This window comes from Plectropomus leopardus, chromosome 22 (assembly GCF_026936395.1).
Source record: "Plectropomus leopardus strain MGB_pleo_1.0 chromosome 22, ASM2693639v1, whole genome shotgun sequence".
In the NCBI taxonomy this organism is placed as follows: Eukaryota; Metazoa; Chordata; class Actinopteri; order Perciformes; family Serranidae; genus Plectropomus; species Plectropomus leopardus.
The window spans coordinates 24,574,838-24,598,117 of NC_142197.1; the positions used below are offsets into that span (position 1 = coordinate 24,574,838).

The window sequence follows — 23,280 nt, forward strand, 5'->3', positions numbered from 1 at the left end:
AATGTCATAGTATGGTATGTCGTCAAAAATCATAAAAGAACGCTTTGTCTTCTAAAAAATATTAAAAAATGACATTGTATAGTATGTGATTCAAAAATGATAAAAAAAAACATAGTATATGTCCTCCAAAAATCATAAAAAACTTCAGTTTACTACATCATCCAAAAATCAGAGAAATTTTTACAGTGCAGTACGTCATTATCTAATGATATGTTGTAAATCATCTCATGTGATGCTACATGGCCAATCAAACCCATGCATTCCAACAAGCATTGTGACAGTAGTTGTCATAAGTGAGGAACACACACACACACACACACACACACACACACACACACACACACACAGGGTAGACACAAACAAGAGACAACAGTCAGAGAAATAAGAGTCAGAGAAAAGTAATTTTACATGGTTCGCTTGTCACAGGTGAACGAAAAAAAATTAATAAATGTGTTCCGTTAAAAACATAACAAAACGCCTTCTGTCCACACAGCCCTTTAGCACTGCTACCCATACATGAACTAAAATAGCAGGTGGAGATGCCCACACAGCTTGTGCACCCAACACCTCCTGATCTGAGCTTGTTGTTGTGCTTGTGTGTTTAAAATAGAGCCCAATGAGTGTGAAGAGAAAAAAAAGGCACTTTCATCCGTCTTAGTTTGCAGGGCCAGTCGAGCATGGGGCCGTCCTCAGCTGAACCACTGCCTCCAGCCTGAGTTTAGTCCTCCATTCATCTGAGTTAGAGCACAAAGACAGCATCAGCTCACCTCCACAAACATAAACTGCCTCTGCTGAAGGTCACACCTTGTTTTAGGTATTCTAGCTTTTCATTCACTTTGACTGCCTCAAGTCTTTTATGTATTTTGTAGTATTGTGTACCCACTAAGACAGTGACACCCAGCGTACTCCCCACAGGCCAGATCTGGCCCCCGATAAGGTGCTGGGTGGCGATTCACACAGGGAATTGTTTTTGTACTTTTAGTATATGTAAGAGTGCAAAAAAATGGCATCAAAACAGAGCTTGTGTATAAAAAAAGTGCCAGAGGTCCTAGCTAAGACCCTAATGTCTTAAAATCCTAGAAATGTCCCGAAATCCAAGAAAAGTTCTAAAATCACAAAAATGTCCAGAAATCCTAGAACCATCCTAAAATCCTACAAATGTTTGAAAATTCTAGAAATGTCCTTAAATCCGAGCAATGTCCTAAAATCTTTGAAACCTTCCAAAATTGTTGAAAGAAATTACTTCAAATGACTCTGAATTACTTCAGATTTGTATGTGCAGCATTGAATGTCAAAAAAAATGTCATAGTGTAGTATGTCGCCAAAAAATCATACTATTATGGAATGTGGTTCAAAATTCATGAAAACCATCATAGTATAGTATGTCTTCCAAAAATAAAAACACACATCATACTGTGTTGTGAAAAAATTCATGGAAAAACCACAGTATATTATGTCATTCAAAAATGATGAAAAAAGTTATAGTATAGTATCTCCTCCAAGAAAAAAAACGACATAGTATAGTGATTCATTCAAAAATCATAAAAGACATCACAGTGTAGTATAGCTTCAAATAATCATAGATAACATCATACTATAGTATGTTGTTCAATAATCATAAAAAAATCATACTAAAGTTTGTGCTATAGTATAGTATGTTGCTCAGACCTTATAAAAAAGTCATAGTATAATATGTCCTCCAAAAATCATAAAAAAACATCAAAGTATAAATTGTCATCCAAGTATCATAAAAACATCATAGTATACCACCTTGTCACAAAAATATGTTGACCAAAAATCATAAAATATGAAATAGTGCATTATATAGTCCAAAAATAATGAAAAATGACACAGTATAATATGCCTTCCCAAAAATCATAAAAATTCACACTCACAGCATAGTATGTCGTCCAAAAATCATGAAAAACGTCACAGAATAGCATGTCATCCAAAAATCATGAAAAACAACATTGTATAGTATGTCGTCCAAAAATAATGAAAAACATCAAGGTATAGTATATCGTTCAACAATCATGAAAAAAACGTCTGAAAACGCCATACTATAGTATGTCTAAAAATGTTAAAATATGACGTAAAAAAAAATAGCTGAAAACCTCATAAGATAGTGTGTTGACACACATCATACAATAGAATGTTGAAAAAGTGGCCAAAAACATTATAATATAGCATGTTGAAAAAAACAAATGGTCAAAACCCGCATAGTATAGGAAGTCGAAAAGGGTCAAATTTTGAAATGTCCCAAAAATGACTGTAAATAACTTATTATAGCTTGTAGAGAATAGCATACAATTTTGAAAAGCATGTCAAAAAAATGGCCTTTATTCCCACTTTGTATACTATAACGTGTCTCTACAAGCTATTCTTTGATGTTTTAAGCCATTTTTAGTAGGGGTCAAAAGTTGACTTTTTTCACCATGCTATACTATTGCCTTTCTGGCCATTTTTTGACATGCTAAATTATGATGTTTTTGGCCTTTTTTGGCCTGTATTCCCACTTTGTATATTATAATGCATCCCTACAAGCTATTCTATGTCATTTAAAGCCATTGTTAGGAGGGGTCAAAATGTGACTTTTTTCGACATACTATACTATTGCCTTGTCGGCCATTTTTTGACATGCTAAATTATGAGGTTTTTGGCCTTTTTTGACCTTTATTCCCACTTTGTATACTATAACGCTTCACTACAAGCTCTTCTTTGTCGTTTTCAGCCATTTTTAGGAGGGGTCAAAAGTTGACTTTTTTCGCCATACTATACTATTGCCTTCCTGGCCATTTTTTTGATATGCTAAATTATCAGGTTTTTGGCCTTTTTTGACCTTTATTCCCACTTTGTATATTGTAATGCATCCCTACAAGCTAATATATGTCGCTTTAAGCCATTGTTAGGAGGGGTAAAAATTTGACTTTTTTCGACATACTATACTATTGCCTTTTTGGGGATTTTTTTGATATGCTAAATTATGAGGTGTTTGGCCTTTTTTGACCTTTATTCCCACTTTGTATACTATAACGTGTCTCTACAAGGTATTCTATGTTGCTTTAAGCCATTTTTAGGAGGGGTCAAAAGTTGACTTTTTTCGCCATACTATACTATTGCCTTGTCGGCCATTTTTTTGACATGCTAAATTATGAGGTGTTTGGCCTTTTTTTACCTTTATTCCCACTTTGTATACTATAACGCGTCTCTAAAAGGTATTCTATGTCATTTAAAGCCATTTTTAAGAAGGATTCAAAATGTGACTTTTTTCGACATACTATACTATTGCCTTCCTGGCCATGTTTTTGACATGCTAAATTATAAGGTTTTTGGCCTTTTTTGACCTTTATTCCCACTTTGTATACTATGACGCTTCACGACAAGCTCTTCTTTGTCGTTTTCAGCCATTTTTAGGAGGGGTCAAAAGTTGACTTTTTTCGACATACTATACTATTGCCTTCCTGGCCATTTTTTTGATATGCTAAATTTTAAGGTTTTTGGCCTTTTTTGACCTTTATTCCTACTTTGTATATTATAATGCATCCCTGCAAGCTATTATATGTCGCTTTAAGCCATTGATAGGAGGGGTAAAAATTTGACTTTTTTCGACATACTATACTATTGCCTTTGCGGCTAGTTTTTTTGACATGCTAAATTATGAGGTTTTTGGCCTTTTTTGACCTTTATTCCCACTTTGTATATTGTAATGCATCCCTACAAGCTAATATATGTCGCTTTAAGCCATTGTTAGGAGGGGTAAAAATTTGACTTTTTTCAACATGCTATACTATTGCCTTGTCGGCCATTTTTTTGACATAATAAATTACAAGGTTTTTGGCCTTTTTTGACCTTTATTCCAACTTTGTATACTATAACGCTTCACTACAAGCTCTTCTTTGTCGTTTTAAGCCATTTTAGGAGGGGTCAAAGTTGACTTTTTCGCCATACTATACTATTGCCTTTTGGGGATTTTTTTGATATGCTAAATTATGAGGTTTTTGGCCTTTTTTGACCTTTATTCCCACTTTGTATACTATAACGTGTCTCTACAAGGTATTCTATGTTGCTTTAAGCCATTTTTAGGAGGGGTCAAAAGTTGACTTTTTTCGACATGCTATACTATTGCCTTGTCGGCCATTTTTTGACATGCTAAATTATGAGGTTTTTGGCCTTTTTTGACCTTTATTCCCACTTTGTATACTATAACGCGTCTCTAAAAGGTATTCTATGTCATTTAAAGCCATTTTTAAGAAGGATTCAAAATGTGACTTTTTTCGACATACTATACTATTGCCTTTCTAGCCATTTTTTTGACATGCTAAATTATGAGGTTTTTGGCCTTTTTTGACCTTTATTCCCACTTTGTATATTATAATGCATCCCTACAAGCTATTATATGTCGTTTTAAGCCATTTTTAGGAGGGGTCAAAAGTTGACTTTTTTCGCCATACTATACTATTGCCTTTTTGGGGATTTTTTTGATATGCTAAATTATGAGGTTTTTGCCCCTTTTTGACCTTTATTCCCACTTTGTATACTATAACACGTCTCTACAAGCTCTTCTATGTTGTTTTAAGCCAATTTTAGGAGGGGTCAAAAGTTGACTTTTTTGCCATACTATACTATTGCCTTCATTGCCATTTTTTGACATGCTAAATTATGAGGTTTTTGGCCTTTTTTTTACCTTTATTCCCACTTTGTATATTATAATGCATCCCTACAAGCTCTTCTTTGTCGTTTTCAGCCATTTTTAGGAGGGGTCAAAAGTTGACTTTTTTCGCCATACTATACTATTGCCTTCCTGGCCATTTTTTTGACATGCTAAATTATGAGGATTTTGGCCTTTTTTGACCTTTATTCCCACTTTGTATACTATAACGTGTCTCTACAAGGTGTTCGATGTCTTTTTAAGCCATTTTTAGGAGGGGTCAGAATGTGACTTTTTTCGACATACTATACTATTGCCTTGTCTGCCATTTTTTTGACATGCTAAATAATGAGGTTTTTGGCCTTTTTTGACCTTTATTCTTACTTTCTATACTATAACACGTCTCTACAAGCTCTTCTATAACGTTTTACGCCATTTTTAGGAGGGGTCAAAAGTTGACTTTTTTCGACATACTATACTATTGCCGTTTTGGGGATTTTTTGATATGCTAAATTATCAGGTTTTTGGCCTTTTTGACCTTTATTCCCACTTTGTATACTATAACGTGTCTCTACAAGGTATTCTATGTTGCTTTAAGCCATTTTTAGGAAGGGTCAAAAGTTGACTTTTTTCACCATACTATACTATTGCCTTGTCTGCCATTTTTTTGATATGCTAAATTATGAGGTTTTTGGCCTTTTTTGACCTTTATTCCTACTTTGTATATTATAATGCATCCCTGCAAGCTATTATATGTCGCTTTAAGCCATTGATAGGAGGGGTAAAAATTTGACTTTTTTCGACATACTATACTATTGCCTTTTAGGCTAGTTTTTTTGACATGCTAAATGATGAGGTTTTTGGCCTTTTTTGACCTTTATTCCCACTTTGTATACTATAACGCTTCACTACAAGCTCTTCTTTGTCGTTTTCAGACATTTTTAGGAGGGGTCAAAAGTTGACTTTTTTCGCCATACTATACTATTGCCTTCCTGGCCATTTTTTTGATATGCTAAATTATGAGGTTTTTGGCCTTTTTTGATCTTTATTCCTACTTTGTATATTATAATGCATCCCTGCAAGCTATTATATGTCGCTTTAAGCCATTGTTAGGAGGGGTAAAAATTTGACTTTTTTCGACATGCTATACTATTGCCTTGTCGGCCATTTTTTTGACATAATAAATTACAAGGTTTTTGGCCTTTTTTGACCTTTATTCCCACTTTGTATACTATAACGCTTCACTACAAGCTCTTCTTTGTCGTTTTCAGCCATTTTTAGGAGGGGTCAAAAGTTGACTTTTTTCGCCATACTATACTATTGCCTTCCTGGCCATTTTTTTGATATGCTAAATTATCAGGTTTTTGGCCTTTTTTGACCTTTAATCCCACTTTGTATACTATAACGCGTCTCTACAAGGTATTCTATGTCGCTTTAAGTGATTTTTAGGAGGGGTCAAAATGTGACTTTTTTCGACATACTATACTATTGCCTTTTTGGGGATTTTTTTGATATGCTAAATTATGAGGTTTTTGGCCTTTTTTGACCTTTATTCCCACTTTGTATACTATAACGTGTCTCTACAAGGTATTCTATGTTGCTTTAAGCCATTTTTAGGAGGGGTCAAAAGTTGACTTTTTTCGACATGCTATACTATTGCCTTGTCGGCCATTTTTTGACATGCTAAATTATGAAGTTTTTGGCCTTTTTTGACCTTTATTCCCACTTTGTATACTATAACGTGTCTCTAAAAGCTATTCTATGTCGCTTTAAGTCATTTTTAGGAGGGGTGAAAATTTGACTTTTTTTTAAGCCATACTATACTATTGCCTTGTCGGCCATTTTTTTGACATGCTAAATTATGAGGTGTTTGGCCTTTTTTGACCTTTATTCCCACTTTGTATACTATAACGCGTCTCTAAAAGGTATTCTATGTCTTTTAAAGCCATTTTTAAGAGGGATTCAAAATGTGACTTTTTTCGACATACTATACTATTGCCTTCCTGGCCATTTTTTGACATGCTAAATTATAAGGTTTTGGCCTTTTTTGACCTTTATTCCCACTTTGTATATTATAATGCATCCCTACAAGCTCTTCTATGTCGTTTTAAGCCATTTTTAGGAGGGGTCAAAAGTTGACTTTTTTTGCCATACTATACTATTGCCTTTTTGGGGATTTTTTTGATATGCTAAATTATGAGGTTTTTGCCCCTTTTTGACCTTTATTCCCACTTTGTATAGTATAACGCGTCTCTACAAGCTATTCTATGTCGGTTTAAGTCATTTTTAGGAGGAGTCAAAATTTGACTTTTCTCGACATGCTATACTATTACCTTCCTGGCCATTTTTTTGACATGCTAAATTATGAGGTTTTTGGCCTTTTTTGACCTTTATTCCCACTTTGTATATTATAATGCATCCCTGCCAGCTCTTATTTGTCGCTTTCAACCATTTTTAGGAGGGTAAAATTTGACTTTTTCGACATACTATACTATTGCCTTTATGGCTAGTTTTTTTGACATACTAAATTATGAGGTTTTTGGCCTTTTTTGACCTTTATTCTTACTTTCTATACTATAACACGTCTCTACAAGCTCTTCTATAACGTTTTACGCCATTTTTAGGAGGGGTCAAAAGTTGACTTTTTTCGACATACTATACTATTGCCTTTGCGGCTAGTTTTTTTTGACATGCTAAATTATGAGGTTTTTGGCCTTTTTTGACCTTTATTCTTACTTTCTATACTATAACACGTCTCTACAAGCTCTTCTATAACGTTTTACGCCATTTTTAGGAGGGGTCAAAAGTTGACTTTTTTCGACATACTATACTATTGCCTTGTTGGCCATTTTTTGACATGCTAAATTATGAGGTTTTTGGCCTTTTTTGACCTTTATTCCCACTTTGTATACCATAACGTGTCTCTACAAGCTCTTCTTTGTCGTTTTAAACCATTTTTAGGAGGGGTCAAAATGTGACTTTTTTCGACATACTATACTATTGCCGTTTTTGGGATTTTTTGACATGCTAAATTATCAGGTTTTTGGCCTTTTTGGCCTTTATTCCCACTTTGTATACTATAACGTGTCTCGACAAGGTATTCTATGTCATTTAAAGCCATTTTTAGGAAGGGTCAAAATGTGATTTTTTCACCATACTATACTATTATCTTGTCGGCCATTTTTTTGACATGCTAAATTATGAGGTTTTTGGCCTTTTTTTACCTTTATTCCCACTTTGTATACTATAACGCGTCTCTAAAAGGTATTCTATGTCATTTCAAGCCATTTTTAGGAAGGGTCAAAATGTGACTTTTTTCGCCATACTATACTATTGCCTTTTTGGGGATTTTTTTGATATGCTAAATTATGAGGTGTTTGGCCTTTTTGACCTTTATTCCCACTTTGTATACTATAACGTGTCTCTACAAGGTATTCTATGTTGCTTTAAGCCATTTTAGGAGGGGTCAAAAGTTGACTTTTTTTCGCCATACTATACTATTGCCTTCCTGGCCATTTTTTTGACATGCTAAATTATGAGGTTTTTGGCCTTTTTTGACCTTTATTCCCACTTTGTATACTATAACGTGTCTCTACAAGGTGTTCGATGTCTTTTTAAGCCATTTTTAGGAGGGGTCAGAATGTGACTTTTTTCGACATACTATACTATTGCCTTGTCGGCCATTTTTTTGACATGCTAAATTATGAGGTTTTTGGCCTTTTTTGACCTTTATTCCCACTTTGTATACCATAACGTGTCTCTACCAGCTCTTCTTTGTCGTTTTAAACCATTTTTAGGAGGGGTCAAAAGTTGACTTTTTTCGACATGCTATACTATTGCCTTGTCGGCCATTTTTTGACATGCTAAATTATGAGGTTTTTGGCCTTTTTGACCTTTTATTCCCACTTTGTATACTATAACGCTTCACTACAAGCTCTTCTTTGTCGTTTTAAGCCATTTTTAGGAGGGTCAAAATTTGACTTTTTTGCCATACTATACTATTGCCTTTTGGGGATTTTTTGATATGCTAAATTATGAGGTTTTTGGCCTTTTTGACCTTTATTCCCACTTTGTATACTATAACGCGTCTCTAAAAGGTATTCTATGTCATTTAAAGCCATTTTTAGGAGGGGTCAAAAGTTGACTTTTTTCGACATACTATACTATTGCCTTCCTGGCCATTTTTTTGATATGCTAAATTTTAAGGTTTTTGGCCTTTTTTGACCTTTATTCCTACTTTGTATATTATAATGCATCTCTGCAAGCTCTTCTTTGTCGTTTTCAGCCATTTTTAGGAGGGGTCAAAAGTTGACTTTTTTCGACATACTATACTATTGCCTTTGCGGCTAGTTTTTTTTGACATGCTAAATTATGAGGTTTTTGGCCTTTTTTGACCTTTATTCCCACTTTGTATACTATAACGCTTCACTACAAGCTCTTCTTTGTCGTTTTCAGCCATTTTTAGGAGGGGTCAAAAGTTGACTTTTTTCGCCATACTATACTATTGCCTTCCTGGCCATTTTTTGATATGCTAAATTATCAGGTTTTTGGCCTTTTTGACCTTTTTTATTCCCACTTTGTATATTGTAATGCATCCCTACAAGCTAATATATCTCGCTTTAAGCCATTGTTAGGAGGGGTCAAAGTTGACTTTTTCAACATGCTATACTATTGCCTTGTCGGCCATTTTTTGACATAATAAATTACAAGGTTTTTGGCCTTTTTGACCTTTATTCCAACTTTGTATACTATAACGCTTCACTACAAGCTCTTCTTTGTCGTTTTAAGCCATTTTTAGGAGGGGTCAAAAGTTGACTTTTTTCGCCATTATATACTATTGCCTTTTTGGGGATTTTTTTGATATGCTAAATTATGAGGTTTTTGGCCTTTTTTGACCTTTAATCCCACTTTGTATACTATAACGCGTCTCTAAAAGGTATTCTATGTCGCTTTAAGTGATTTTTAGGAGGGGTCAAAATGTGACTTTTTTCGACATACTATACTATTGCCTTTTTGGGGATTTTTTTGATATGCTAAATTATGAGGTTTTTGGCCTTTTTTGACCTTTATTCCCACTTTGTATACTATAACGTGTCTCTACAAGGTATTCTATGTTGCTTTAAGCCATTTTTAGGAGGGGTCAAAAGTTGACTTTTTTCGACATGCTATACTATTGCCTTGTCGGCCATTTTTTGACATGCTAAATTATGAAGTTTTTGGCCTTTTTTGACCTTTATTCCCACTTTGTATACTATAACGTGTCTCTAAAAGCTATTCTATGTCGCTTTAAGTCATTTTTAGGAGGGGTCAAAATTTGACTTTTTTCGCCATACTATACTATTGCCTTGTAGGCAATTTTTTTGAAATGCTAAATTATGAGGTATTTGGCCTTTTTGACCTTTTTTATTCCCACTTTGTATACTATAACGCGTCTCTAAAAGGTATTCTATGTCTTTTAAAGCCATTTTTAAGAGGGATTCAAAATGTGACTTTTTCGACATACTATACTATTGCCTTCCTGGCCATTTTTTTGACATGCTAAATTATAAGGTTTTTGGCCTTTTTTGACCTTTATTCCCACTTTGTATACTATAACGCTTCACTACAAGCTCTTCTTTGTCGTTTTCAGCCATTTTTAGGAGGGGTCAAAAGTTGACTTTTTTCGCCATACTATACTATTGCCTTCCTGGCCATTTTTTTGATATGCTAAATTATCAGGTTTTTGGCCTTTTTTGACCTTTATTCCCACTTTGTATATTGTAATGCATCCCTACAAGCTAATATATCTCGCTTTAAGCCATTGTTAGGAGGGGTCAAAAGTTGACTTTTTTCAACATGCTATACTATTGCCTTGTCGGCCATTTTTTTGACATAATAAATTACAAGGTTTTTGGCCTTTTTTGACCTTTATTCCAACTTTGTATACTATAACGCTTCACTACAAGCTCTTCTTTGTCGTTTTAAGCCATTTTTAGGAGGGGTCAAAGTTGACTTTTTCGCCATTATATACTATTGCCTTTTTGGGGATTTTTTGATATGCTAAATTATGAGGTTTTTGGCCTTTTGACCTTTAATCCCACTTTGTATACTATAACGCGTCTCTAAAAGGTATTCTATGTCGCTTTAAGTGATTTTTAGGAGGGGTCAAAATGTGACTTTTTTCGACATACTATACTATTGCCTTTTTGGGGATTTTTTTGATATGCTAAATTATGAGGTTTTTGGCCTTTTTTGACCTTTATTCCCACTTTGTATACTATAACGTGTCTCTACAAGGTATTCTATGTTGCTTTAAGCCATTTTTAGGAGGGGTCAAAAGTTGACTTTTTTCGACATGCTATACTATTGCCTTGTCGGCCATTTTTTGACATGCTAAATTATGAAGTTTTTGGCCTTTTTTGACCTTTATTCCCACTTTGTATACTATAACGTGTCTCTAAAAGCTATTCTATGTCGCTTTAAGTCATTTTTAGGAGGGGTCAAAATTTGACTTTTTTCGCCATACTATACTATTGCCTTGTCGGCCATTTTTTTGACATGCTAAATTATGAGGTGTTTGGCCTTTTTTGACCTTTATTCCCACTTTGTATACTATAACGCGTCTCTAAAAGGTATTCTATGTCTTTTAAAGCCATTTTTAAGAGGGATTCAAAATGTGACTTTTTTCGACATACTATACTATTGCCTTCCTGGCCATTTTTTTGACATGCTAAATTATAAGGTTTTTGGCCTTTTTTGACCTTTATTCCCACTTTGTATATTATAATGCATCCCTACAAGCTCTTCTATGTCGTTTTAAGCCATTTTTAGGAGGGGTCAAAAGTTGACTTTTTTTGCCATACTATACTATTGCCTTTTTGGGGATTTTTTTGATATGCTAAATTATGAGGTTTTTGGCCTTTTTTGACCTTTATTCCCACTTTGTATACTATAACGCGTCTCTAAAAGGTATTCTATGTCATTTAAAGCCATTTTTAGGAGGGGTCAAAAGTTGACTTTTTTCGACATACTATACTATTGCCTTCCTGGCCATTTTTTTGATATGCTAAATTTTAAGGTTTTTGGCCTTTTTTGACCTTTATTCCTACTTTGTATATTATAATGCATCTCTGCAAGCTCTTCTTTGTCGTTTTCAGCCATTTTTAGGAGGGGTCAAAAGTTGACTTTTTTCGACATACTATACTATTGCCTTTGCGGCTAGTTTTTTTTGACATGCTAAATTATGAGGTTTTTGGCCTTTTTTGACCTTTATTCCCACTTTGTATACTATAACGCTTCACTACAAGCTCTTCTTTGTCGTTTTCAGCCATTTTTAGGAGGGGTCAAAAGTTGACTTTTTTCGCCATACTATACTATTGCCTTCCTGGCCATTTTTTTGATATGCTAAATTATGAGGTTTTTGGCCTTTTTTGACCTTTATTCCCACTTTGTATATTGTAATGCATCCCTACAAGCTAATATATCTCGCTTTAAGCCATTGTTAGGAGGGGTCAAAAGTTGACTTTTTTCAACATGCTATACTATTGCCTTGTCGGCCATTTTTTTGACATAATAAATTACAAGGTTTTTGGCCTTTTTTGACCTTTATTCCAACTTTGTATACTATAACGCTTCACTACAAGCTCTTCTTTGTCGTTTTAAGCCATTTTTAGGAGGGGTCAAAAGTTGACTTTTTTCGCCATTATATACTATTGCCTTTTTGGGGATTTTTTTGATATGCTAAATTATGAGGTTTTTGGCCTTTTTTGACCTTTAATCCCACTTTGTATACTATAACGCGTCTCTAAAAGGTATTCTATGTCGCTTTAAGTGATTTTTAGGAGGGGTCAAAATGTGACTTTTTTCGACATACTATACTATTGCCTTTTTGGGGATTTTTTTGATATGCTAAATTATGAGGTTTTTGGCCTTTTTTGACCTTTATTCCCACTTTGTATACTATAACGTGTCTCTACAAGGTATTCTATGTTGCTTTAAGCCATTTTTAGGAGGGGTCAAAAGTTGACTTTTTTCGACATGCTATACTATTGCCTTGTCGGCCATTTTTTGACATGCTAAATTATGAAGTTTTTGGCCTTTTTTGACCTTTATTCCCACTTTGTATACTATAACGTGTCTCTAAAAGCTATTCTATGTCGCTTTAAGTCATTTTTAGGAGGGGTCAAAATTTGACTTTTTTCGCCATACTATACTATTGCCTTGTCGGCCATTTTTTTGACATGCTAAATTATGAGGTGTTTGGCCTTTTTTGACCTTTATTCCCACTTTGTATACTATAACGCGTCTCTAAAAGGTATTCTATGTCTTTTAAAGCCATTTTTAAGAGGGATTCAAAATGTGACTTTTTTCGACATACTATACTATTGCCTTCCTGGCCATTTTTTTGACATGCTAAATTATAAGGTTTTTGGCCTTTTTTGACCTTTATTCCCACTTTGTATATTATAATGCATCCTACAAGCTCTTCTATGTCGTTTTAAGCCATTTTTAGGAGGGGTCAAAAGTTGACTTTTTTTGCCATACTATACTATTGCCTTTTTGGGGATTTTTTTGATATGCTAAATTATGAGGTTTTTGCCCCTTTTTGACCTTTATTCCCACTTTGTATAGTATAACGCGTCTCTACAAGCTATTCTATGTCGGTTTAAGTCATTTTTAGGAGGAGTCAAAATTTGACTTTTCTCGACATGCTATACTATTACCTTCCTGGCCATTTTTTTGACATGCTAAATTATGAGGTTTTTGGCCTTTTTTGACCTTTATTCCCACTTTGTATATTATAATGCATCCCTGCAAGCTATTATATGTCGCTTTAAGCCATTGTTAGGAGGGGTAAAAATTTGACTTTTTTCGACATACTATACTATTGCCTTTTTGGGGATTTTTTTGACATGCTAAATTATGAGGTTTTTGGCCTTTTTTGACCTTTATTCTTACTTTCTATACTATAACACGTCTCTACAAGCTCTTCTATAACGTTTTACGCCATTTTTAGGAGGGTCAAAAGTTGACTTTTTCGACATACTATACTATTGCCTTGTCGGCTAGTTTTTTTGACATGCTAAATTATGAGGTTTTGGCCTTTTGACCTTTATTCTTACTTTCTATACTATAACACGTCTCTACAAGCTCTTCTATAACGTTTTACGCCATTTTTAGGAGGGGTCAAAAGTTGACTTTTTTCGCCATACTATACTATTGCCTTGTCGGCCATTTTTTTGACATGCTAAATTATGAGGTGTTTGGCCTTTTTTGACCTTTATTCCCACTTTGTATACTATAACGCGTCTCTAAAAGGTATTCTATGTCTTTTAAAGCCATTTTTAAGAGGGATTCAAAATGTGACTTTTTTCGACATACTATACTATTGCCTTCCTGGCCATTTTTTTGACATGCTAAATTATAAGGTTTTTGGCCTTTTTTGACCTTTATTCCCACTTTGTATATTATAATGCATCCCTACAAGCTCTTCTATGTCGTTTTAAGCCATTTTTAGGAGGGGTCAAAAGTTGACTTTTTTTGCCATACTATACTATTGCCTTTTGGGGATTTTTTGATATGCTAAATTATGAGGTTTTGCCCTTTTTGACCTTTATTCCCACTTTGTATAGTATAACGTCTCTACAAGCTATTCTATGTCGGTTTAAGTCATTTTTAGGAGGAGTCAAAATTTGACTTTTCTCGACATGCTATACTATTACCTTCCTGGCCATTTTTTTGACATGCTAAATTATGAGGTTTTTGGCCTTTTTTGACCTTTATTCCCACTTTGTATATTATAATGCATCCCTGCAAGCTATTATATGTCGCTTTAAGCCATTGTTAGGAGGGGTAAAAATTTGACTTTTTTCGACATACTATACTATTGCCTTTGCGGCTAGTTTTTTTTGACATGCTAAATTATGAGGTTTTTGGCCTTTTTTGACCTTTATTCTTACTTTCTATACTATAACACGTCTCTACAAGCTCTTCTATAACGTTTTACGCCATTTTTAGGAGGGGTCAAAAGTTGACTTTTTTCGACATACTATACTATTGCCTTTGCGGCTAGTTTTTTTTGACATGCTAAATTATGAGGTTTTTGGCCTTTTTTGACCTTTATTCTTACTTTCTATACTATAACACGTCTCTACAAGCTCTTCTATAACGTTTTACGCCATTTTTAGGAGGGGTCAAAAGTTGACTTTTTTCGACATACTATACTATTGCCTTGTTGGCCATTTTTTGACATGCTAAATTATGAGGTTTTTGGCCTTTTTTGACCTTTATTCCCACTTTGTATACCATAACGTGTCTCTACAAGCTCTTCTTTGTCGTTTTAAACCATTTTTAGGAGGGGTCAAAATGTGACTTTTTTCGACATACTATACTATTGCCGTTTTTGGGATTTTTTGACATGCTAAATTATCAGGTTTTTGGCCTTTTTGGCCTTTATTCCCACTTTGTATACTATAACGTGTCTCGACAAGGTATTCTATGTCATTTAAAGCCATTTTTAGGAAGGGTCAAAATGTGATTTTTTCACCATACTATACTATTATCTTGTCGGCCATTTTTTTGACATGCTAAATTATGAGGTTTTTGGCCTTTTTTTACCTTTATTCCCACTTTGTATACTATAACGCGTCTCTAAAAGGTATTCTATGTCATTTCAAGCCATTTTTAGGAAGGGTCAAAATGTGACTTTTTTCGCCATACTATACTATTGCCTTTTTGGGGATTTTTTTGATATGCTAAATTATGAGGTGTTTGGCCTTTTTGACCTTTATTCCCACTTTGTATACTATAACGTGTCTCTACAAGGTATTCTATGTTGCTTTAAGCCATTTTTAGGAGGGGTCAAAAGTTGACTTTTTTCGCCATACTATACTATTGCCTTCCTGGCCATTTTTTTGACATGCTAAATTATGAGGTTTTTGGCCTTTTTTGACCTTTATTCCCACTTTGTATACTATAACGTGTCTCTACAAGGTGTTCGATGTCTTTTTAAGCCATTTTTAGGAGGGGTCAGAATGTGACTTTTTTCGACATACTATACTATTGCCTTGTCGGCCATTTTTTGACATGCTAAATTATGAGGTTTTTGGCCTTTTTTGACCTTTATTCCCACTTTGTATACCATAACGTGTCTCTACCAGCTCTTCTTTGTCGTTTTAAACCATTTTTAGGAGGGGTCAAAAGTTGACTTTTTTCGACATGCTATACTATTGCCTTGTCGGCCATTTTTTGACATGCTAAATTATGAGGTTTTTGGCCTTTTTTGACCTTTATTCCCACTTTGTATACTATAACGCTTCACTACAAGCTCTTCTTTGTCGTTTTAAGCCATTTTTAGGAGGGGTCAAAATTTGACTTTTTTTGCCATACTATACTATTGCCTTTTTGGGGATTTTTTTGATATGCTAAATTATGAGGTTTTTGGCCTTTTTTGACCTTTATTCCCACTTTGTATACTATAACGCGTCTCTAAAAGGTATTCTATGTCATTTAAAGCCATTTTTAGGAGGGGTCAAAGTTGACTTTTTTCGACATACTATACTATTGCCTTCCTGGCCATTTTTTTGATATGCTAAATTTTAAGGTTTTTGGCCTTTTTTGACCTTTATTCCTACTTTGTATATTATAATGCATCTCTGCAAGCTCTTCTTTGTCGTTTTCAGCCATTTTTAGGAGGGGTCAAAAGTTGACTTTTTTCGACATACTATACTATTGCCTTTGCGGCTAGTTTTTTTTGACATGCTAAATTATGAGGTTTTTGGCCTTTTTGACCTTTATTCCCACTTTGTATACTATAACGCTTCACTACAAGCTCTTCTTTGTCGTTTTCAGCCATTTTTAGGAGGGGTCAAAAGTTGACTTTTTTCGCCATACTATACTATTGCCTTCCTGGCCATTTTTTTGATATGCTAAATTATCAGGTTTTTGGCCTTTTTTGACCTTTATTCCCACTTTGTATATTGTAATGCATCCCTACAAGCTAATATATCTCGCTTTAAGCCATTGTTAGGAGGGGTCAAAAGTTGACTTTTTTCAACATGCTATACTATTGCCTTGTCGGCCATTTTTTTGACATAATAAATTACAAGGTTTTTGGCCTTTTTGACCTTTATTCCAACTTTGTATACTATAACGCTTCACTACAAGCTCTTCTTTGTCGTTTTAAGCCATTTTTAGGAGGGGTCAAAAGTTGACTTTTTTCGCCATTATATACTATTGCCTTTTTGGGGATTTTTTTGATATGCTAAATTATGAGGTTTTTGGCCTTTTTTGACCTTTATTCCCGCTTTGTATACTATAACGTGTCTCTACAAGGTATTCTATGTTGCTTTAAGCCATTTTTAGGAGGGGTCAAAAGTTGACTTTTTTCGACATACTATACTATTGCCTTTTTGGCCATTTTTGACATGCTAAATTATGAGGTTTTTGGCCTTTTTGACCTTTATTCCCACTTTGTATACTATAACGTGTCTCTACAAGCTATTCTATGTCGTTTTAAGCCATTTTTAGGAGGGGTCAAAAGTTGACTTTTTTCGACATACTATACTATTGCCTTGTCGGCCATTTTTTGACATGCTAAATTATGAGGTGTTTGGCCTTTTTTGACCTTTATTCCCACTTTGTATACTATAACGCGTCTCTAAAAGGTATTCTATGTCATTTAAAGCCATTTTTAAGAAGGATTCAAAATGTGACTTTTTTCGACATACTATACTATTGCCTTGTCGGCCATTTTTGACATGCTAAATTATGAGGTTTTTGGCCTTTTTTGACCTTTATTCCCACTTTGTATACTATAACGCGTCTCTACAAGCTCTTCTATGTCGTTTTAAGCCATTTTTAGGAGGGTCAAAATTTGACTTTTTTCGACATACTATACTATTGCCTTCCTGGCCATTTTTTTGACATGCTAAATTATGAGGTTTTTGGCCTTTTTTGACCTTTATTCCCACTTTGTATATTATAATGCATCCCTACAAGCTATTATATGTCGTTTTAAGCCATTTTTAGGAGGGGTCAAAGTTGACTTTTTTCGACATACTATACTATTGCCTTTTTGGGGATTTTTTTGACATGCTAAATTATGAGGTTTTTGGCCTTTTTGACCTTTTTTATTCCCACTTTGTATACTATAACGCTTCACTACAAGCTCTTCTTTGTCGTTTTAAGCCATTTTTAGGAGGGGTCAAAAGTTGACTTTTTTCGACATACTATACTATTGCCTTGTCGGCCATTTTTTGACATGCTTAATTATGAGGTTTTTTGCCTTTTTTGACCATTATTCCCACTTTGTATATTATAACGCATCTCTACAAGCTATTCTATGTCGTTTTAAGCCATTTTTAGGAGGGGTCAAAGTTGACTTTTTTCGCCATACTATACTATTGCCTTTTTGGGGATTTTTTTGACATGCTAAATTATCAGGTTTTTGGCCTTTTTGGCCTTTATTCCCACTTTTTTAAACTATAACACGTCTCTAAAAGCTATTCTATGTCGCTTTAAGCCATTTTTAGGAGGGTCAAATTTGACTTTTTTCGACATACTATACTATTGCCTTGTCTGCCATTTTTTTTACATGCTAAATTATGAGGTTTTTGGCCTTTTTTTACCTTTATTCCCACTTTGTATACTATAATGCTTCACTACAAGCTCTTCTTTGTCGTTTTCAGCCATTTTTAGGAGGGGTCAAAAGTTGACTTTTTTCGCCATACTATACTATTGCCTTCCTGGCCATTTTTTTGATATGCTAAATTATCAGGTTTTTGGCCTTTTTTTTTACCTTTATTCCCACTTTGTATATTATAATGCATCCCTACAAGCTCTTCTTTGTTGTTTTCAGCCATTTTTAGGAGGGGTCAAAAGTTGACTTTTTTCGCCATACTATACTATTGCCTTCCTGGCCATTTTTTTGACATGCTAAATTATGAGGTTTTTGGCCTTTTTTGACCTTTATTCCCACTTTGTATACTATAACGTGTCTCTACAAGGTGTTCGATGTCTTTTTAAGCCATTTTTAGGAGGGGTCAGAATGTGACTTTTTTCGACATGCTATACTATTGCCTTGTCGGCCATTTTTTGACATGCTAAATTATGAGGTTTTTGGCCTTTTTGACCTTTATTCCCACTTTGTATACTATAACGTCTCTAAAAGGTATTCTATGTCATTTAAAGCCATTTTTAAGAAGGATTCAAAATGTGACTTTTTTCGACATACTATACTATTATCTTGTCGGCCATTTTTTTGACATGCTAAATTATGAGGTTTTTGGCCTTTTTTGACCTTTATTCCCACTTTGTATACTATGACGCTTCACGACAAGCTCTTCTTTGTCGTTTTCAACCATTTTAGGAGGGTCAAAAGTTGACTTTTTCGACATACTATACTATTGCCTTCCTGGCCAATTTTTTGATATGCTAAATTTTAAGGTTTTTGGCCTTTTTTGACCTTTATTCCCACTTTGTATATTATAATGCATCCCTGCAAGCTATTATATGTCGCTTTAAGCCATTGATAGGAGGGGTAAAAATTTGACTTTTTTCGACATACTATACTATTGCCTTTCTTGGCTAGTTTTTTTGACATGCTAAATTATGAGGTTTTTGGCCTTTTTGACCTTTATTCCCACTTTGTATACTATAACGCTTCACTACAAGCTCTTCTTTGTCGTTTTAAGCCATTTTAGGAGGGGTCAAAAGTTGACTTTTTTCGACATACTATACTATTGCCTTGTCGGCCATTTTTTGACATGCTAAATTATGAGGTTTTTGGCCTTTTTTGACCATTACTCCTACTTTCTATATTATAACGCATCTCTACAAGCTATTCTATGACGTTTTACGCCATTTTTAGTAGGGGTCAAAAGTTGACTTTTTCACATACTATACTATTGCCTTTTTTGGGGATTTTTGACATGCTAAATTATCAGGTTTTTGGCCTTTTTGGCCTTTATTCCCACTTTTTAAACTATAACATCGTCTCTAAAAGCTATTCTATGTCGCTTTAAGCCATTTTTAGGAGGGGTCAAAATTTGACTTTTTTCGACATACTATACTATTGCCTTGTCTGCCATTTTTTTTACATGCTAAATTATGAGGTTTTTGGCCTTTTTTTACCTTTATTCCCACTTTGTATACTATAACGCTTCACTACAAGCTCTTCTTTGTCGTTTTCAGCCATTTTAGGAGGGTCAAAAGTTGACTTTTTTTCATACTATACTATTGCCTTCCTGGCCATTTTTTTGATATGCTAAATTATCAGGTTTTTGGCCTTTTTTGACCTTTAATCCCACTTTGTATACTATAACGCGTCTCTAAAAGGTATTCTATGTCGCTTTAAGTGATTTTTAGGAGGGGTCAAAAGTTGACTTTTTTCGCCATACTATACTATTGCCTTTTTGGGGATCTTTTTGATATGCTAAATTATGAGGTTTTTGGCCTTTTTTGACCTTTATTCCCACTTTGTATACTATAACGTGTCTCTACAAGGTATTCTATGTTGCTTTAAGCCATTTTTTAGGGGGGGTCAAAAGTTGACTTTTTTCGACATGCTATACTATTGCCTTGTCGGCCATTTTTTTGACATGCTAAATTATGAGGTTTTTGGCCTTTTTTGACCTTTATTCCTACTTTCTATACTATAACACGTCTCTACAAGCTATTCTATAACGTTTTACGCCATTTTTGGGAGCGGTCAAAGTTGAGTTTTTTCGACATACTGTACTATTGCCTTCCGGCCATTTTTTTGATATGCTAAATTATAAGGTTTTTGGCCTTTTTTGACCTTTATTCCCACTTTGTATACTATAACATGTCTCTAAAAGGTATTCTATGTCATTGAAAGCCATTTTTAGGAGGGGTCAAAATGTGACTTTTTTCACCATACTATACTATTGCCTTGTCTGCCATGTTTTTGACATGCTAAATTATGAGGTTTTTGGCCTTTTTTGACCTTTATTCCCACTTTGTATACCATAACATATCTCTAAAAGGTATTCCATGTTGCTTTAAGCCATTTTTAGGGGGGGTCAAAATTTGACTTTTTTCGCCATACTATACTATTGCCTTTTTGGGGATTTGTTTGATATGCAAAATTATAAGGTTTTTGGCCTTTTTTGACCTTTATTCCCACTTTGTATACTATAACGCGTCTCTAAGAGGTATTCTATGTCAGTTAAAGCCATTTTTAGGAAGGATTCTAAATGTGACTTTTTTCGACATACTATACTATTGCCTTCCTGGCCATTTTTTTAATATGCTAAATTATTAGGTTTTTGGCCTTTTTTGACCTTTATTCCCACTTTGTATATTATAATGCATCCCTACAAGCTATTCTATGTCGGTTTAAGTCATTTTTAGGAGCAGTCAAAATTTGACTATTCTCGACATGCTATACTATTGCCTTCCTGGCCATTTTTTTGACATGCTAAATTATGAGGTTTTTGGCCTTTTTTGACCTTTATTCCCACTTTGTATACTATAACGTGTCTCTACAAGGTGTTCTATGTCTTTTTAAGCCATTTTTAGGAGGGGTCAGAATGTGACTTTTTTCGACATACTATACTATTGCCTTGTCGGCCATTTTTTTCACATGCTAAATTATGAGGTTTTTGGCCTTTTTTGACCTTTATTCCAACTTTGTATACTATAACGCTTCACTACAAGCTCTTCTTTGTCGTTTTAAGCCATTTTTAGGAGGGGTCAAAAGTTGACTTTTTTCGCCATTATATACTATTGCCTTTTTGGGGATTTTTTTGACATGTTAAATTATGAGGTTTTTGGCCTTTTTTGACCTTTATTCCCGCTTTGTATACTATAACGTGTCTCTACAAGGTATTCTATGTTGCTTTAAGCCATTTTTAGGAGGGGTCAAAAGTTGACTTTTTTCGACATGCTATACTATTGCCTTATCGGCCATTTTTTGACATGCTAAATTATGAGGTTTTTGGCCTTTTTTGACCTTTATTCCCACTTTGTATACTATAACGCGTCTCTAAAAGCTATTCTATGTCGCTTTAAGTCATTTTTAGGAGGGGTCAAAATTTGACTTTTTTCGCCATACTATACTATTGCCTTGTTGGCCATTTTTTTGACATGCTAAATTATGAGGTGTTTGGCCTTTTTTGACCTTTATTCCCACTTTGTATACTATAACGCGTCTCTAAAAGGTATTCTATGTCATTTAAAGCCATTTTTAAGAAGGATTCAAAATGTGACTTTTTTCGACATACTATACTATTGCCTTCCTGGCCATTTTTTTGACATGCTAAATTATGAGGTTTTTGGCCTTTTTTGACCTTTATTCCCACTTTGTATATTATAATGCATCCCTACAAGCTATTATATGTCGTTTTAAGCCATTTTTAGGAGGGGTCAAAAGTTGACTTTTTTCGCCATACTATACTATTGCCTTTTTGGGGATTTTTTGTTATGCTAAATTATGAGGTTTTTGCCCCTTTTTGACCTTTATTCCCACTTTGTATACTATAACACGTCTCTACAAGCTCTTCTATGTCGTTTTAAGCCAATTTTAGGAGGGGTCAAAAGTTGACTTTTTTGCCATACTATACTATTGCCTTCATTGCCATTTTTTGACATGCTAAATTATGAGGTTTTTGGCCTTTTTTGACCTTTATTCCCACTTTGTATACCATAACGTGTCTCTACCAGCTCTTCTTTGTCGTTTTAAACCATTTTTAGGAGGGGTCAAAAGTTGACTTTTTTCGACATGCTATACTATTGCCTTGTCGGCCATTTTTTGACATGCTAAATTATGAGGTTTTTGGCCTTTTTTGACCTTTATTCCCACTTTGTATACTATAACGCGTCTCTAAAAGGTATTCTATGTCATTTAAAGCCATTTTTAAGAAGGATTCAAAATGTGACTTTTTTCGACATACTATACTATTATCTTGTCGGCCATTTTTTTGACATGCTAAATTATGAGGTGTTTGGCCTTTTTTGACCTTTATTCCCACTTTGTATACTATAACGCGTCTCTAAAAGGTATTCTATGTCATTTAAAGCCATTTTTAAGAAGGATTCAAAATGTGACTTTTTTCGACATACTATACTATTGCCTTCCTGGCCATTTTTTTGACATGCTAAATTATGAGGTTTTTGGCCTTTTTTGACCTTTATTCCCACTTTGTATATTATAATGCATCCCTACAAGCTATTATATGTCGTTTTAAGCCATTTTTAGGAGGGGTCAAAAGTTGACTTTTTTCGCCATACTATACTATTGCCTTTTTGGGGATTTTTTGATATGCTAAATTATGAGGTTTTTGCCCCTTTTTGACCTTTATTCCCACTTTGTATACTATAACACGTCTCTACAAGCTCTTCTATGTCGTTTTAAGCCAATTTTAGGAGGGGTCAAAAGTTGACTTTTTTGCCATACTATACTATTGCCTTCATTGCCATTTTTTGACATGCTAAATTATGAGGTTTTTGGCCTTTTTTGACCTTTATTCCCACTTTGTATACCATAACGTGTCTCTACCAGCTCTTCTTTGTCGTTTTAAACCATTTTTAGGAGGGGTCAAAAGTTGACTTTTTTCGACATGCTATACTATTGCCTTGTCGGCCATTTTTTGACATGCTAAATTATGAGGTTTTTGGCCTTTTTTGACCTT

At 34.3% G+C, this 23,280-nt stretch overlaps 1 protein-coding gene across 1 annotated transcript in view; it reads left to right on the top strand.

The window, feature by feature from the left end:
- rergla (RERG/RAS-like a) overlaps window positions 1-23,280 on the top strand; it is a 39,231-nt gene that overhangs the window by 3,207 nt on the left and 12,744 nt on the right. The gene's annotated exons all lie outside the window — the stretch shown is intronic.